Genomic DNA, 6,000 nt, shown 5'->3' on the forward strand with positions numbered 1-6,000 from the left:
CACCCTTCGTGCACCGCCATCGTTTCTCGATCGTTTCTCGATCATTGCTCGATCGGTGCGAAAGTGATCGCACGCGCCGGTCGTGTTACATCGATCTATCGATCGATTGATCGATTCTCGTTGTTATTGTTGTTGTCGTCGTCGTCGTCGTCATCATCGTTATCGTTATTGTATTCGTCGGTTTGTTTGCGCGAAAAGAAAAAAAAAACAGATGGATTTAATTTTGTCCTAATAATTTTCTAGTGATGTTATTTTATCGATATATATATTTATCTATTTTATTAGAATTAATTATTATTCCTCTTTATTATCTAACATGCGCGTGCGTGTTAGTAGCGCGTTTTCGAAGAAATTAATTTGATCCCGTTTTATTGTCAGCTTTGTATAATTTCATTCGATATTATCGCATGCGAATTTCTATTTCATATATATTACATTATCAAAGAAAAGAGAATTTTCCATATTGGCAAACGAACACGACGAATAAAAATGAAAGTCGATTTCCACGGTATTTCCGAATAAGAGAACGTTTATCGCGAATTAATCGATCTTCCCTATCCACATGCTTCGGGCCATCGGTATTCACGCATCCGCTTCTGATAAGTCCACTTTCTAGACCACTTACATAGTTGTTAGATCCGTGAACCGAATTCAAATACAGGTGTCGAGAGCTCTATAGTGTCATTTAACGGTAACGATCCTTGACGTTTCGTAGATTGTTAAAAATTCTTTTTCCTTTTTTCTTTTTTTTTGTCCTCCTACCGAACGAACTAATTCATTACTTTTTCTGCTACTTAACGAACGTGCGATAATTAACGGATTGAAAGTGAACGATAGGTGCTATGGATTACTTTATTCGTTAAATTATTTCGTATCTTCGATAAATGTTGAAGAAAAAGGAAAAGGAAAAGAAATGTTTTGATTTATTTCAAAGAAAAAAAGAACAAAGTGTTTGGACGATAATTGAGAGAATTTCTCAATAGATTTATTTCAAATAAAAGTTAAACGCGCTTAATAGAAAAAAACAAAAGTCAAATAGTTTGAGTCAAAAGGATTCGTTCGAAAGGATCTATTTAAAGTTCGTACAAGTCGACATTGCATGGTGGTGTATGTACCTGCTTCAGGGACAAAGTAACTTATAGTATAGCAACATTGACAATAAAGTTCTTATGCATCGAGAGTGTACCAATCGGAGCGTATCCCTTTCTCCATGGGAGTACTACAGTGACGAATCTTAACCGATTCAGCCCTGACTTCGATCTATCGAAATATCTTTCGTAATATTAATTAATTTACAATAAGTATATATATATATAACCAAAAAATAAAATGAATAAATAATACGAGATACTAGAGAAGAAAAAAGAAAACGAGAAATATATTTTCTTTGTTATAAAAATATTACAACGTGTAAATTCTTTTACAAATATATCGATAGATCGAAAATAATACCTAAAGGTTAAATATATATGTATGTAAAAATTTAAAGGAAAATTAAAATACTATTTCTATAATGCATTCTACGTTTGCGCGTGTTTCGTTCCGTGCGAACGGAAGAAAAGGCAAATGGTTGCGCAACGATGCGCGGTTAAACGAATCGAGGCGCGCAAGCGTGCATGCGTTCTCTAACTTGCTCTTTCTCTCATAGTACATACATGCATACAGATATATATATATATATATATATGTAGTACATGCATACGTAGCAGAATAGGTACACCAACTAGAGAGAAACGGCAAGTTGTTTGTACGATGCAGTGCCAAAGGCGCAAATATATTCCTACCAACAAAATTCTCCCTTCTAGATCAAACTATTCTATTTTATCGTTCAATCGTTATCTAGTTAAAAAATAATTGCAATATATCCAAGAACGCAAGGTCGCGAATGAGAATTGGTCAAGGTACTATTAGAACATTCTAATAAAATATTTCAAAGGAAGCTAATCAACCAAAAAAAAGAAAAAAAGAAAAAAAAGCATTTATTTATATAAATTATGTTAAATGTTAAATTTCTCTTCTTTTTTCTTTTTTTTCTTTTTTAAGTATATATACTATACAATAATTAAGAAAAGTATTTCATCAGAAATATTTGTAACGCATATATACACAGATAGAAATTATAATACATTTTTCGTAAATATATAGTATATACTACACAATAATTAGATCGATTTCATCAGAAATATATATTATATTTTATGCAACGAAAGGATGTGAAAACGGGAGAGAAATTATATACTATAAATTATAAAAGAGAACGAGAAGTAAAGTAAAGTAATAGCGAGTAAGGTAGGAGTGGTAGTGATATTCATGGGAAAACTCGATTATTCGTTTACACCAGTGCATAAACTAGTCTTGTTTCATGACTACGTGCTCCTCCTTCGGTGTTCGAGATTATTCGTTTAGATTATTCGATTTCGACTTTGACGTTTTCTTTTAACTATGCATCGATATTGTAACGAGGTACAATTTCAAAATCGAGATCATCTCGATAGATGAGAAAACAAAATCAAGTTGATTGTGTGAAGAAATGAAAAGGAAGAAAAGAGAGAGAGAGAGAGAGAGAGAGAGAGAGAGAGAGAGAGAGAGAGAGACATACACACACACATACAAACAAAATGCGTCTAGTTCACGTCTCTTAACTCAAACGGGAATATGAAAGAGTCAGTCAGTAGGTTGCCCGGTTAGCTGGTTTCTAAGTTGTCTGCTAGTCTTACCAGCTGCTATCCTTGTCTTTCTTTCTTTCTATCTATCTTTCTCTATAAAGAATTTCTCTTTCTTACACCGTGAAAATAGACGAGCGTGAGTGCATCCATCAGAATGCAAATTGCATCGAGAATGGTCGTCTCTTATTAGAATTAATAGAAATTTTTCAACTTTACCAATGTTGTTAGATTCGAATCATCTCTTTTTGCGAATAATATTATTTATTGTACGTCTAACTCAAATATTATTTACTTAATTAATATTTAACTCGCTTATATTTTTTAAACAACCATACAATTTACTTGTCGTTAGATCGTAACTAATTTGATAGAAAAATTATTTAACGACACGAATGATTGTTACAATGATGAAATGATATTTTATTTGATTCAATTATAATATACTTCTTATAAGTTTTAAAGTGCGCTTATCCAAATATATTTATCCTTCATATCTAGTTCATTCATAATTACAACGATAGATAAGCCTAAAATTTTAATGGAATAACTTTAATTGACTGTAAATGTACCGGACTCTCCAACTTTACTTACTCTGGCCCTCTATTTTCACAGTTTAATTCTATTACATTAATCCCGTTACATATGTTGCAAAATTATCAGTTTCCCTTTCGCTAAATTGGATATCTTTTGCTAAAAAGGAATTTTATTATTTTTCTCGTGCAAAAAAAAAAACTGACAATGAGATGATAGAAGAAGAACAAAGAAAGAAAAATATGAAAAGTGAATAAAATTAGAATGAGCGAATGAACGAACGAACGAACGAACGAACAGTAGCTCAGGTAACTAACTGGACTAAATATATGAAGAGATATATTTACTGTGAAAATTCGCCGACTGATAATTTAGCGAGCTCATGAATACGAATGAAGTTTTGTCTACTCGAAAGGCTCGTAATAATAAATAGAGTTAACTAAAAAGAAAAAGAAAATGAAAAATGAAATTAAATTAAAAAGAAGAAGAATAATAAGAAGAAAAAGTATTTATGAATGAATGAATGAATTATTACGTTCCGAATACAACAACAACTAAAAAAAAGAAAAAAAGAAAAGAAAAAATCATCATAGAGACAAATTGTAATGAAACAATAGGGGCCGGGGGGGGGGAAGGGGGATATTATACGAACGTTAAATAAATAAAAATACGAATAAAAAGAAAATATTCGATCGAACGACCTTAACGGGTAAAAATCGAAGGTAGAAATAGGAGAATTGGAAGGAGAAAAAAAAAATAGAGGGGGGAGAAAGAAAAGAATCTTGTGCCTTAGTTCTTTCAAGCAGTGGCTACACTTCGCTTCGAAACTGCAACCAGGCTCGAAAGTATCTTACGCAATAGGTGGAGCAGTGGGATAGTGTGGGCTACCGCTGTCCAGCACAGAACTGCCCATCATTTCCGTGTTCTACAGCTCGCTGACTCGCTTGCTTGCTTGCTTGCTAGCTTGCTTGCTTGCTAGCTCGAACATATTCTCGCATCGTTCTATTATATATAATATTACTATGTTGTATACATTGACGGTTGCTACATTATCCGCCTTGATTTCACGTACGTCGATATATTTTAACCAACCAGAGTTCCTTAAACGTTAATACGTTTATAGTGAAATTATCTAATGCACATTAATATTATTTTGAAATATAAAGTACATTCAATTAACAACTGACAACTTGATACTAATTTATACGACTATGAGTTATCGTTATTAATTTATTTTCTTTCGGATATATGATAATACTTGTCTAATATTCAAAAGATTTATTCAAAATATTCTATATGATATATTTTCTATGATATTATAATACAATAGTTTATTATTTTATCGACAAGATATTCGTTAACTTGATCTTTATTTATAAGATACGAGAAATGATATTGTATCATATATTATTCACATTTTTGTTTTTTTCTTTTTTTTTTTATAGATGGAATAGTTGACTTATTGTAAGTTACGTGAGTGGGTTGACATCTTTTACGGTATTACAATTTTTATTAAAGAAAATAGGCTTTAAACTTTTCAACCTACGTTCGTATTAATACCGCATGACATAATTCTATTACAATTTTGTGAATAGAGAAATGATACAGTGTAATTTATTATTTTATTTAAGATATTTATATTAAAAGATTAATTGTCATATTTGATTGAATAACGATTACGGTTTTATAGATTGTTTTCTCTCCTTTTTTTTTTTAACTATCTAACGTTAACGTTATGAATTTCTTATTGATGAAAAATAATTGTTTCTCTTTCTCTTGGGACTAGATCTTATTACTCTGGTTTATTGAAAAATTCGAAATGGGCAGTCTAAACGATCGCATTATCTCGAGTTCGGTATAAAGTATACGTATCGTGACATTTAAGCTCACGAAAGATCATCTATCCTTAGTGGTCGGTTCAAGCGTCGAACCGCGTAAACCGATCGACCAACAAACCGATCGGTATAGAAACCAAGTATAATTTCCGTGTTCCTTCGGCCACATAATCACCAGTATGTATCCTAGTGTAATCGCTGCGAACCTTTTATTCGTTCCCATTTTGACGGGGAAATTTATCACCTCTCGATTTCGCGTGCCACCACCTATCTATGATTTTGAAAGACCGAAAAAAGGAAAAAAAAAAAAAAGAAAAAAAAGGCCTGCACACTGTCAGATATATTTATGAAAGGCAAAATGTTAGGTCATATAACGAAACTCGCGTAACGATCTAGTTCAATACTTTAACTTGCGTTTTAACTTTCGCATTTTGAATTGATCGTCGGCAATACGATCGGGGGACTCGATTGTTCTTATAAAAAATATCAACTTTTAAACTTAACCGTTGCAAGATCGGTTTATACTTTCTCCGCGTTCCGGTGATCGAGTCTCTAGTGTATTGTCCGTAATATGTATCACGATAATTTGCATAAATATCAATGCTCTTCGCTAGGGAAATGTCCATACTCGCGTTGTGGTGGTTGTCTACTAAGAACCTTACGTAAAACCATACATTTACAAAGATATCGTGGGAGTACATTCTTGGAGTCTTTCAAGCGCACTTAAGTCCTCATACTTTGTAAAAAAAAAATATGTTAGAAAAAAGTTGATTATCCTTATCATTTGACTTCTTCTACTTTTTTTTTCCAACCCATATCAAATTTCTCAACAAATGCTAAAACATTGGCTGATTCGAAAGGAAAATGTTATCGATCTAATTCGTTTACGAATTAAAAGGAATAACGCGATTAGACCAGGAGAATGTGAAATAAAATTTATTTTCCCACGAATTAAAATAGGACCATTC

Source organism: Polistes canadensis, unplaced genomic scaffold, assembly GCF_001313835.1.
Source record: "Polistes canadensis isolate GaletaPanama2010 unplaced genomic scaffold, ASM131383v1 scaffold_25, whole genome shotgun sequence".
NCBI lineage: Eukaryota > Metazoa > Arthropoda > Insecta > Hymenoptera > Vespidae > Polistes > Polistes canadensis.